The following is a 13,828-nucleotide window of genomic DNA, read 5'->3' as shown; positions in this document are numbered from 1 at the left end:
GCATTGGCATATGTCACAAAATTATGCAATCCTAATCCTGGCTAATGAAATGCGAGATGAATCTTCTTAGGGGTGTTTCTAGCAAAAAATTTATATACTGTTTAAAAGGAACATTGGCAATGACTGGCTCCTTTTTTATTTTATGTTGTTTTGTAAGGATATAATACCTGAAACTCCTGTAGTTATATTGTAACTTTGAGGGGAAAGCCACAAAAATTACAGAAAATTATACCCAAAGCCTAAAAATTGTTTAAATTCAAAATTAACTAACGTAGTCTACTTATTAGGGGGCAATAAACCCTTCACTGTTTAAAAAAATTTTAGGTAGATATTCTGTTATTTGCAGCCAAATGCAACTTAATGGAAATAATTGGTATTATCATAATATTATAAATACTGTATGTTCCTTTCAATATTTAGACTCAAATATATAGAAAGAGCATGGAATAATTCAGAGTTATAAATCTCAAGGTAACTATCATAAAACTTGACAGTGTTTTTCCAGAGTTGGTGGCTCAAGAAATAGAAAGCTTCAGTTTACTAAGCTTTAAGCCTAAGTCCTTGTATGTTTCTGCTTGCTCTCCCTCTGCCACTTGCCATCACCATAAGAACATGCATAATCTGGCCTGCTGGGGGATTAGAGACACATGGAGCAGCTATCCCTCCTGAGACCAGACTAGATCATCCAATGCAAGCTGAACTTCTCCCCTCATGTAGTTGAGCAGGCACAGCCAAGAGCAGCAGGACCATCTAACGGTAACCAATGACCCCAGAAGCATAAGCAGTAAACACTAATGTTGCATGCCATAAGGATATCTCAATAGCTTATTATGCAGCTTTTTGTGGCAATTGATAAAAAGCACAGGTTGTTCCCATATATTCTGATTCTCCTTTCAGACACATGGTAGGATTGTTTTTCCTTGATCTACTGAAGTTAAGCATGACCATGTGACTTTCTTTAACAACTTGTAAGTGTAAGTAATATATGTTTCTTCTGGGTAATGGCATTTAATTACCTATGTAAGACCAGGAAGCTCATCTTTCCTCTATGTGGTGATGGTGCAAGTGTGTGTTAAAATGTAACTGCCATTAGACTGGGGCTTTAAGTGACTATAAGATCAAGAACTACCCTCTGCACATGGATAGACATATGGCATGAGCTAGAAGTAAATTTGTGTTGTGTTAAGGCACTGAACTTTGAGGACTGTTTATTATCATGGTGTATTATGGCATATACTGACTGATGCAGGGTGTCTTAGTAGAATTCATCAAAATGTTGACATTTGAACTTGGATTTTAACGTAAAGGGGTTATTTGTGTGATATCCAGAAGAAATATATTCTAGGTAGAGAGAACAACCAATGCAAAGTCAGAAGTGTGCCTAAGGTGTTAAAAAAGATCTATGTGTAGGGCGGGATGAGGGAAATAATAGTAAGAGATGATGTTAGGGATGAGAAAGTGGGGTTGCAGGTCATGTAAAACCCTGCAGCTCATTCTAAAGACATTGACCTTTAATCTGAGTGAAATAGGGAGAACTTGCAGGAATTCGAGCAAATAACGACATTTGCCTGACTTAGGTTTTAACAGTGCAGAGAATGAACTGCCAGTATATAAGCAGGGGTGACATTTAAAAACTCTAATCCAACAAAGAGATGATAGTGGTGGCTGGGACCAAGCAGTAGTTGTGCCAGTGATAAGAAGTTGGTTGGGTTCCGTACATATTTTGAAAGTAGAGTCTACAGGTTATTACTGGTAGAATGGGTGAATGAGAGAGAAAAGGATAAGTAAAGGATGACCCAAGAATCTTGGTCTCATGCAAAGAAAATATGGAAGTAGACAAAGGTCTTAAAAGCCAGAAAGAAAAAGTTTGTATCTTATGATAAAAAAAAAATCAATTTTTTGGCTTGAGTATAGCAAGATTTGGGGCTTGTGAAGTTAGAAAAAGAATGCAGTAGATAGATCAAGATGATAACATACAAAGGGGGTAGTGATAGATCAGATGGGAGCATTAAAGTAAGAAGGGATCCCAGGTAAATCTAAGGACCATTAGCCTCCTGGAGTGACTCAAACTGTTACAAGGGAGAGGAAAGTCAAGAAGAGGGCAGTGAGGAATATGGCAAAGGGGTACATTGTGCTAGTAATCAAAGTTAAATTTGCAGTGATGAAGAGCATTGTCACAGCCCTTCAGCAGGTTCAGGGAGAGTTTTGGGTCACTGTTTCTTTTAGACGATGATGCAAAGATCTCTTGGAAGTGAGTGGAAAAAATGACAACACAAACCACCGCAGGGCTTCCCTCCTCTCTCCGGCTCATGCTGCTTTAGTTTAAACAATGCTTCTATGTCAAGCAGAGGAGCAGAAGGATAAACAGGTTTAGTGTTTTAACTAGAGTAGGCTTGAAATAAATTGACTGTGCCTAGCAATAAAGGGATAAATGCATCTAATCCATTGATAAAAATATGTACTTTAACCTTATCAGAGAATGACAATAATAATCCTTTACTGTTGTAAAGGACTATATGGTAGAAATAAAACTGAGGATTTCAAGACACTGAGGTATATTTTTATAGTCCAAACCACATTTCTTTCTAGGTATGCATTCTGAGCTAGGCCTTTCCTGAAAAGAATAACATCAATGACAACAGAACAACATTAAAAAGAAAATAAAAATAAAGCTAATTTTTCTCTTGAGAGTCAGAAGTTCCTAATCCATTCCTGGTCCTGTTGGTTAAAGAGAGAACACTTTGAATTAGCATGTAACTTGTCTTATTTTTAAGTGTGAGAATTGGTAAGTTCACTCATAAATTAAACTCTGACTTCTTAGATGGCCTCAAGGCCATTATGGTCTGGCCTCTCTCACATGTCCAATGTCACTCACTCCACTTCCCCCTCACTCACAGGATGGCAACCACACAGCCCTCCTATTTCCAATGCACCAGGCTCTTGACCACATTAGAACCTTCACAGGTGCTGTTTCTCTCTCTGCACTGCTCCTTCCAAGCATTTCACACAGCCAGCTCCTTCTGTAAAAGCCAGGTTCCAGGCTAGAAACATAATTTGCACTGAATAGTACACATGAAGAAACTTTAGAGGTGAGGCACCCAGAGACTAGCAACACCAAGAAACCGTTACACACCAAGAGCTGAAGGAGCAAGAGGAGGCAGTGGGATTTTCTGAGCCTAAGGTAAGCTAGCCCTATGAGGAAGGAATTTTCTGATGGGAGTTGTAGTTGTGAGGGATGCAGCTACTGCCACAGATGTGACATTGGATCACGGAGAGAGGGTAAGGAAAATCTTGACATCTGTATTCTTCTGCCCCTCAATCTAAGCCACTGTCTTACATTGGCAGAACTCCACAAGAAGCCTGAGGACAGGGAGCAAAAGTCATGCAATTCTCAGGGACCCAGCATTCCTGGCAACCAGAAAAGTTCAGAAAGTCAAAGAATGATTGAGAGGGTGTGTGTGTGCATGCACCTGTGTGCAATGTGGGAAATGACAATTACTCAGTATACCGTTCTTTCATTACCTGTCTATCACCTCGTCATAAAGGCCTTCCTTGACCATCCTGTCTATGGTCCTTTCTAGACTTTAAATTTCCTTTCTTTCTCATTTGTAACTATTGTACTTTCTTCTTATTTATTTATTCAAATGCTCTTTCCTCATGATAGATGACAAAGCATCATCAAGGCAGGCACCCTTTGCTTTCCTCTGGGTAACTGGTGTCTGGTACAGATCCCTGGCATGTGCAACATACTGAGATATCTGCGGGAAAAAAAACAAAGAAAGGAATGAAGGAGGGAGGGAAGATAGTAAGGTAAAAGTTTTTTTTGTTTTTTTCTAAATAAATTTTAACTTAATAAATGAATTCAGCAATGTAATAGGATACAAAATTAACATCCAGAAATCTATGGCATTTTTATACACCAATAGTGAGCTTAAAGAAAGAGAGATTAATAAATAAATCACATTTACCATTGCAACAAAAAAATTAAAATACCTACGAATAAACTTAGCTAAGGAGGTAAAAGATCTGTACTCAGAAAAACACAGGACACTGAAAAAAGAGATAGAGGAAGAAATAAACAGATAGAAGAACATACTGTGTTCATGGATTGGTAGAATAAACATCATTCAAATGTCCATACTACCCAAAACATTCTATAGATTCAATTGCACTCCCCATTAAAATACCAACAGTATATTTCACAGACCTAGAATGAACTCTCCAAAAATCACATGGAATTAAAAAAAAGACCCCAAATAGCCACAACTATTCTGAGAAAGAAGAACAAAGTAGAAGGGATCTCAATACCAAATATCAAGCTATATTACAAAGTCAGTGTTCTCAAAACTGCCTGGTACTGGCACAAAAACAGAAATATAGACCAATGGAATAGAATAGAGAACCTAGCAATCGACCCAAACCACTATGCTCAATTAATATTTGACAAAGGAGGCAAGAGCATACAATGGAGACAAGATAGTCTCTTCAATAAATGGTGTTGGGAAAATTGGACAGGTACATGCAAAAAAAATAAAATGAAACTAAACCACCAATTTACACCATACACAAGATTAAACTCAAAATGGATAAAGGACTTAAATGTAAGAAGGGAAACCATAAAAATTCTTAGAGGAATCCACAGGCAGCAAAATAACAGACATATGCCAAAGCAATTATCTTCACTGATACAGCTCCTAGGGCAATGGAAACTAAAGAGAAAATAAATAAAATGGGACTACATCAAAATAAAAAGCTCTGCACAGCCGAACAACAAGAAAGCCCAATGCATGTGAGAACATATTTACCAATGTTATCACTGATAAAGGTTTTTTTAAATATATATTTTATTGATTTTTCACAGAGAGGAGGGGAGAGGGATAGAGAGTTAGAAACATCGATGAGAGAGAAACATCAATCAGCTGCCTCCTGCACACTCCTTACTGGGTGTGGGCCAGCAACCAAGGTACATGCCCTTGGCCGGAATCGAACCCAGGACCCTTGAGTCCACAGGCCGATGCTCTATCTACTGAGCCAAACCAGCTAGGGCGATAAGGATTTAATCTCCAAAATTTACAGGGAATGTATACAGTTTAACAAAAGGAAGATAAACATTCCAATCAATCATTGGGCAACGGACCTAAATAGATACTTTTCCAAAGGGGACATACAGAATGCCAAGAGACATATGAAACACCCTCAAAGTCACTAATCATCTGAGAGATGCAAATCAAAATGACAATGAGTTACCATCTCACACCTGTCAGAATAGCTATTATCAACAAATCAACAAATGACAAGTGCTGGTGAGGATGCAGAGAAAAAGGGACCATCGTGCACTGCTGGTGGGAATGCAGACTGGTGCAGCCACTGTGGAAAACAGTATGGAGTTTCCTCAAAAAACTAAAAATGGAACTCCCATTTGACCCAGTGATCCCACTTCTAGGAATATATCCCAAGAAACTAGAAACATCAATCAGAAAGGATACATGCACCCCTGTTCATAGCAGCACAATTTACAATAGCTAAGATTTGGAAACAGCATAAGTGCCTACCGGCAGATGAGTGGATTAGAAAACTGTGGCACATCTACACAATGGAATACTATGCTGCCATAAAAAGGAAGGAATTCCTACCATTTGCAACAGCATGGATGGACCTGGAGAGCATTATGCTAAGCGAAATAAGTCAGTCAGAGAAAGATAAATATCACATGATCTCACTCATTTGTGGAATATAGTGAACAACATAAACTGATGAACAAAAACAGATCCAGAGACAGATAAGCATCAATCAGACTGTCAAACCTCAGAGGGAAGGCAGGGGAGGATTGGGGGGAAGGGGGAGAGATCAACTAAAGGACTTGTATGCATGCATATAAGCATAACCAATGGACACAGACATTAGGAGGGTGAGGGCATGAGTGGGGGGGGTCATGGGGCAATGGGGGATAAGGACACATATGTAATACCTTAATCAATAAAGAAAAAAATTTAAAACAAACAAAAATAAATAACATAAAATAACTTCATTTTTTAGAGTTAATATATAACATTGTATTAGTTTCAGGTGTACAACATAATGATTAGACATTTACATAGCTTATGAAGTGATAATTCCAGGAAGTCTAGTGCCAATATGACATCATGCATAATTATTATAATACTAGAGGCCCGGTGCACAAAAATTTGTGCACTCGGGGAGGGGGGGGGTCCCTCAGCCCAGCCTGTGCCCTCTCCCAATCTGGGACCCCTCGGGAGATAACGACCTGCTGGCTTAGACCTGCTGCCGGGTGGCAGAGGGCAGGCCCAATCCCTAGGTGCAGCCCCTGGTCGGGCTCAGAGCAGGGCCATTTGGGGAGTTGGGGCACCGCCCCATGTCATGCACAGAGCAGGGAGGATCAGGAGGTTGCGATGCCACCCTCAGTCACGCTCAGGGTAGGGCAGATTGGGGGGTTGGGGCACCGCCCCCTGTCACACTCAAGGCAGGGTCGATGGGGAGGTTGCGGCGCAACCCCCTGTCACGCACAGAGCAGGGCCAATCAGGGGGTTGGGGCGCTGGCCCCTGTCACTCACAGAGCAGAGCCCATCAGGGGGGCTGGGGCGCCGCCACTCTCACACTCAGGGCAGGGCCGAAGGGGAGGTTATGGCCTTACCCCGTCACACACAGAGCAGGACCCATTGGGGGGGGGCGGGGGGGGGGAGGGGGTTGGAGCACCACACCCTGTCACACACAGAGCAGGGCCGATCAGGGGGTTGGGGCACTGCACCCTGTCACACACAGAGCCGCAGAGCGATCAGGGGGTTGGGGAGCTCCCCCCTATCAGGCACAGAGCAGGGCTGATCAGGGGTTTGGGGCGCCTTCCCCTGTCCCGAACAGAGCAGGGCGGATAGGGAGGTTGTGGCCCCGCCTCCTGTCACACACAGAGCCGCAGGGCGATCAGGGGGTTCAGGGGGTTTGGGCACTGCCCCCTGTCACACTGATGCCGGTGCCGGGAGGCCTCGCGGCTCCGCTGATCCCCGTGCACTGGGTGTGTGTGTGGGGGGGAGTGTCCCTCAGTCCAGCCTGCCCCCTCTCACATACTGGGAGCCCTCAGGCGTTGACCCCCATCACCTTCCAATCGCAGGATCGGCCCCTTGCCCAGGCCTGATGCCTCTGGCCTAGGCGTTTGGCCCGGGCAGCGGGAACCCGCAGCTGCAGCGGCCCCACGATCGTGGGCTTCGCTTTAGGCCCAGGCAAGGGACCCCTAGCTCCTGGGACTGCTAGCTTCGACCGTGCCCAGCTCCCATCACTGGCTCCACCCCTACTTCCTGCTATCACTGGCCAGGGCGGAAAAGGCACCTGATTCTCCGATCATGGCTCCCCCCTGGGTTTCCGATCACTGTCAGTGGCAGGGGGCTTCTTCCTGCTTTCCCTTTCGCCTCCCTGCATTGTGCCTACATATGCAAATTAACCGCCATCTTGTTGGCAGTTAACTGCCATCTCAGTTGGCAGTTAATTTGCATATAGCCCTGATTAGCCAATGAAAAGGGTAGCTCGTACGCCAATTACCATTTTTCTCTTTTATTAGTGTTGATTACTAGAGGCATGATGCACAAAATTCGTGCAAGAGTAGGCCTTCCTTCCCCAGGCTGCTGGCACTGGCTTCCCTCTGGCTACCAGCAGACACCTGGGACCTGGGCTTCCCTCACAGCCCTGACTTTTTCTGGAAGGTCATCTGATCTAATTAGCTTATTACATTTTTATTATTATAGATTGACTATATTCCCTATGTTGTACCTTACTTCCCCAGGACTGATTTTATAACTGACAATTTGAACATCTTAATTCCTTTCCCTTTTTCACCCATCACCCCTACTAACCTTCATTTGGCAACCATAAAAATGTTTTCTGTATCTCTGAGTTTTTGTGTTTTTTTGTGTTTGTTTATTTTGCTTTTTTAAGATTCTACATATAAGTGAAACCATATGTTATTTGTCCTTCTCTTTTGACTTATCTCAGTCAGCACAATGCCCTCTAGATCCATCCATGTTGTTGCATGTCCCTTTAACATCTCATGCAATACTGGTTTGGTGGTGATTAACTCCTTTAGCTTTATCTTTTCTGGGAAGTTCTTTATCCATCCTGCAATTCTAAATAATAGCTTTTCTGGGCAGAGTAACTTTGGTTGTAGGTCCTTGCTTTTCATCACTTTTAATATTTCTTGCCAATCCCTCCTGGCCTGCAAAGATTCTGCTGAGAAATCACCTGACAATCTTATGGGAACTCCTTTGTAGGTAACTAACTGCTTTTCTCTTGTTGCTTTTAAGATTTTCATTTTGTCTTTAACTTTTGGCGTTTTAGCTATGATGTGTCTTTGGGTTCATCTTGTTTGAGACTATCTACTCCTGGACTTGTATGTCTATTTCTTTGCCACCATAGAGTAGCTTTTCTGTCATTAGTTCTTCAAATATATTTTTAATTCCTTTCTCTCTCTCTTCTCCTTCTGGTACCCCTATGTTGCTAATGTTGGTATGCTTGGTGTTGTTCCAAAGGCCCCTTAAAGAATCCTCATTTTTTTAGATTCTTTTTTCTACTATCGCATCTTCGAAATTGCTGATTCTATCCTCTGCTTAATCTAACCTGCTGTTGATTACCTCTAATGCATTCTTTTTTTTTTTTTAAATATATTTTATTGATTTTTCACAGAGAGGAAGGGAGAGAGACAGAGAGCTAGAAACACCGATGAGAGAGAAACATCGATCAGCTGCCTCCTGCACATCTCCTACTGGGGATATGCCCACAACCCAGGTACATGCCCTTGACCGGAATCGAACCTGGGACCTTTCAGTCCGCAGGCCGACGCTCTATCCACTGAGCCAAACTGGTTTCGGCTCTAATGCATTCTTCATTTCAATCAATATGTTCTTCATTTCTGACTGCTTCTTTTATGTTTTTAATCTTAATTTTTATGTTTCTTATCTGTTTGTTGAAGTTCTCACTGCGATAATCTATTATTCTCCTAAGTTAATTGAGCATCCTTATAATCAATGCTTTGAACTCTGCATCTAGTAGATTGCTTGTCTCCATTTTTAGTTCCTTTTCTAGTTTTGTTCTGTTCCTTCATTTAGAACATGTATCTTTGTCTCTTCCTTTTGGTTAGCTTCCTGTGTTTATTTCTAGGTACATCTATTGGTCTTGGTAGATTGGCTTTATGTAGTAGGTGTCCTATGAGGCCAAATAGAGTAGTCTCTCTGGTCACCTGAGCTAGGTTCACCAGCAATGTCCTTTGTATGGGTTGTATGTGCTTTCCTGTCATAGTTGAGCCTTGATTGCTGTTAGTACATCAATGGTAGGGACTGATCCTTAGACTTTGAGGACTGGCTATACTATAATGGAGGAGCTGTTATGCGAGGGCTAACCTTATAGCGTAGGATTCACTTTGGCAAAGCTCTGGTGCCTGCTGAGTCTGCCCTTTGGGTGTGTCATTAGTGGAAGTGGTTGAGTGGTGCCCTGTTGTGGTCTGAAGTTGGGCCTCTGGTGTCTTTGTTCTGGGATCTTGGGAGGGGCTCTGGTGCAGGTCAAGGTCAACCCCTGTTTGTGCCAATTAGTATGAGTTACAAAGTGATCTGCATATGATTACCATAGCTTATGCTGGGCTTGGAGGTGCCTGTGAGAGGCTGAGCTGTGCTGTGGCTGTCCACCACTTGTGCCAGACTGGGGCTGCTTAAAAAGAGGTACTGGGCATGCCGAGCCTGGATGTTTCTTGGGATTTGTGAACCTTTGAGAGATTTTGGAAAAATCCCTACACATGCTAAGACAGGATGTTTGTATGGAGAAGCTACTGGAAGTGGCTTGGGTGAGCCCACAAGCAGGGTGTGACCAGGTTTTAGGGAATCACCAAGGTGAAGCAAATGGTGTTAGCCAGGTTGACAAAGATTTGATGCCCTCTTGTGCCTTCCAGCTGGGAGCAGGAAGGGCTCAACAAAACTTCTGCCAGTACTTCTGTCTGGGAGAAAGTTGCCCCTCCAGCCCTTACTTCAAAGCAAGGCAATTCAGCCTCTGATGCTTTTCAAGCTTCTGCCTAGCACTGGATTTCAAAACAAGTGAGTCTGTGTGGGGGCCCTTTAAGTGGAAGGTCTGGGATTCTTGCAGCCCTCCTTCTCACACAAACAGAATCCCCTCAGCCACAACCCCCTCTGGTTTTCACAGTCAGAACTTATTAGGACTTCTCTTGGCCCTGAAGTTCTGATCTGGGGAGCCCGTGTGGGGCTGAGACCCTTTGCTCCTCAAGGGGAACCTCGGCAGCCCAGATATCCCTCTTGATTTTTGTTTTTCCTACTTGGGAGTGAGACCAGGCTGTTCTGCATCTCTGCCCCTCCTACCAATCTTGATCTGGCTTCTCTTGTATATTCTCAGTTAGAAGACTCTGTTCAGCTAGACGTCAGGTGGTTCTGAGTGATGGTTTTTCTGTAGCTCTAAGTTTGATGTGGTCATGGGAGGAGGTGAGTACAGTGTTTACTATTCCACCATCTTGACCACAAGTCAGGAAAGTTCTCTTTAAAAAGATAAAGGTGTGTGTGCATGTGTGTGTGTGTGTGTGTGTGTGTTCACATGTGTATTTTCTATTTTTTTTGAGTCTAGTGGTTCGTTTATTACAAAGTTCAAGCTGAGAGTTGTGAATGTATACATCCATTTAAATAAATAACTTATATGAACTACAGATCTGGCATAGATATAAGATTTGAAAATCAAAATCAATGACTTGAACCTGTATGTTTCATTTGCTCACAAACTTGCACACACTAATATTCTGTAAAAAAGGCAACTGCAGCAAAAGAAAAACTGCCCTTTTGCAAATAAGACTAAAAGCACCCCTCCAAAGAGGACAAAATAAACATGCATATATATTATAAAGTGTTACCATTCAACACAAATGTTATTGCTAGGAAAAAAATTTTAACTGCATAGGTTAAAAAAAACAAACCCACCATGTGCAATATCTTAAGCCATTAAAGCACCAAAATAAAAAAAATAAAAAGAAACGCAAAATCATTGTTTTTATGATGATTAACATACACAAATAAGAAATAGTGATCAAAACTCAGGAGTAAATACCTGGACTGAAACAATATCCATTGCTTGGGGAATTTTTCTTCAATTTAAATGTCTCTTCTTATCTCTGAGGACGCCCCATGGGTGGCAGCGGCTCTGTCTGAGCAGGCCCCCTCTGAACAGTCTCCTTCTGAGCAGGCTTGCTGCTTTTTCTATGTGATTTATTCTTGTTTTCTTCTTTGTGCTTTTTTCCCCACACACAGTATTTTGCTTTTTATTCTCCTCAACTTTGTTCTCAGACATTGGTACTTCCTGACTATTTGGGGGTTTGCTTTCTGTCTTCTTTTTTCTTTTTTTGTCACAAGTTCCTCATCATTAACAGTATCTTGCAAGGAATGGGCTTCTGCTTCCATCTTCCTTTTGCCTTTCGTAGTTTTACAGTTTTGTTTTGTTTTGTTGTTGTTGTGTGTGTGTGTTTCTGAATTGGTTCCTGAATGCACATCCATCTCTCTAGTTTCCATTGCTGATTTCCGAGTTCTGGCAGTCACCTGGATTGAAGCATTCCTACAAGGCTTTTTCTCTTTTGAAGCATTATCTTTTTTTTCTCCACTTTTACAGAATTCTCATTTTTCTTTCCAGCTACATCCCCCTTTATTTTTGTCTGCTCTGTTTCTGTTTTTTCGTTGGTATTATTATTATCAGGCAAGTTAGCCTCTCTCTTTTTGGTTTTCTTTAGTTTTACTTTTGAGACAGCCATTGTTTTATTAGGACAAGAGGGATGCTTAGGTTTGAAATGATACTGCAGACTACACTTCTTAGAAGCTGCATAACCACATAGAGGACAATTGAATTGCCGTGGATTAACATGTAGCTCCACATGTTTTGTGAAGTTGCTTCTCTCTGCTGTTTTATAGTCACAGTGTGGGCAGTTAAGAGGTTTAGGCCCCTTGTGAACCTGTCCTGCATGGCAAGTTACCTCATGTTGATTGGAGGCCGCATAACTGCACTGATCACATTTACATGCCTTCTCACCCATCTAGATCATGCTCTAGTAAATATTTCCAGATGGTATTCATACCCCACTGAATGAGTATGCATATGTCTAGTTAGATGAGTCTTCTGAGAACTTGAGTAAGGGCAAAGTTCACATTTATATGGGCGCTCTATCTACTGTATAAGTTTGAATATGTTGAACATAATGTGGTTTTTTTCTGTCTGAAAAATAGTAGCATTTCCCACATGTGTATACTTTCCTTGTAAAGCGGTTTCTTAAGTGTTTTCTCCAGTGATATTCGCTACTGTGGCGTCCGTGCAAATGATGCACTTGTAGACTCGCTCATTTTCACCAGCTCTAGTGTGGTGTTTCAAGTGAGCAGTATAGTGCCCGTGTCCATTGGTATTGCGGCCACAGCCATCACAGCGAATGGGGCCTTTGGAGAAATCTCCCACTTCAGCAGTGGAAGAGCCAGATTCCTGGCCTTTGCTTGCTTCTCTGCACTTTCTTCCACAAAAATCTTCTTGGCACTATGAACTCTGATGTGATGCACAAACTGTTCTTCAGATTCTGCTTCATTTTGGCATGGCTTACAACGAAAGGGTTTGGTCTTCAAGGTCCAGGTGTTTCAGGAGGAAGCTCTTTATTTGAGCTGTAAATTTCTGGGGCAGCTGATACCTCAAACACAGCTGTGGTTCTGCAACACTGAGTTCCAAACTTTCCAGTTCCATGTTTTCCAGTCCACTGGGTTCGCCTTCTGTTTCAGGAGACGCCTCAAGTCCTTCTCCATCACCATCCCCGACAGGCATCCATGCTGCCATCTGCCTTTCTTCACCAACGAGGTCATCACAGCAGCTGCCATTTCCTTCCCCAGGCAAGGCCACGTTTGCCAACATGAGGAGCTGAGGAGCAGACAATTCAGCTTTGGAGAGGCCATGCAAGTCATACATATCGTTAGGCAAGGCCATGCCGTGTTGCCACTGCCATTGCATAGCCCTCTCCCTTCAGAAGACTGCCCCAGTACCTGGGTGGCCATAACTGTATTCGGCCTTCCTTGGCCAGGAGGGGCTGGGGACCTGACATTGCTGATCCTTCTCCCACTACTTTTCTTTGTTGCAGGAGTTTCGGGGGAGGGGAGTGGGAGGGTGGAATAGTTGGGCGCTGGGGCATTCGAGGCCCCCAAAGGCCCAGGAATGGGGCTGCAGAGTGCTCAGGCCTCAGGCTCTCACCCTGCTGTCCTGGTGGCCATCACCGAGGTCTGGGGCCTGGGCCACATGTGTATTTTCAAAATCTTTACTCATCTCACTAAAAACAAAACAGAAATAGTTATAAAAATCAAAAACAGAAAAAAATATCACAACAGAGTTGGGGAGCAATGATAAAATAAAATTATTGATTGTTTACGCAGTACCAGGCATTTTACACATTATTCCACTTAATCCCTGGGACAGTCTTACAAGACAGGGCGTATCAATTTTATTTTTTGTGTAAGCAGAATGGTTTTCAGAGATAGTAAGTGGCTTATTAATATTGCTCAGGTCCTGAGGTGTGTTAAACCCAGTTCACATGGCTTGGAAGCTTGAGTTCCTCCATTAGCCTTTGGGTATTCTGTGGTACACATTCAGGGTATGATGTACTTTTTCCCTTCTCAGAAGATTCAGCATTATGTCTTTCTGGTTTTTAATCTTAAAACTAGAGGTCTGGGGCACAAAATTCATGCATGGGTGTGGTCCCTAGGCCTGGCCTGTGATCAGGGCCATCTTCCCCAGCTGCTGGCAACTGGCCCCACTCCCAGTTCCCCGT

The 13,828-nt window shown here is 42.7% G+C and overlaps 1 pseudogene; it reads right to left on the bottom strand.

The window, feature by feature from the left end:
- Positions 1-11,152: 11,152 nt before the first annotated feature.
- Positions 11,153-13,161, bottom strand: LOC132226697 (RE1-silencing transcription factor-like; annotated as a pseudogene).
- Between the last annotated feature and the right edge of the window lie 667 nt (positions 13,162-13,828).

Source organism: Myotis daubentonii, chromosome 2 (genome assembly GCF_963259705.1).
Source record: "Myotis daubentonii chromosome 2, mMyoDau2.1, whole genome shotgun sequence".
NCBI classification, from domain to species: domain Eukaryota; kingdom Metazoa; phylum Chordata; class Mammalia; order Chiroptera; family Vespertilionidae; genus Myotis; species Myotis daubentonii.
The sequence above is the reverse complement of the archived record's forward strand: the minus strand, read 5'-3'. Positions and strand labels throughout refer to the sequence as shown.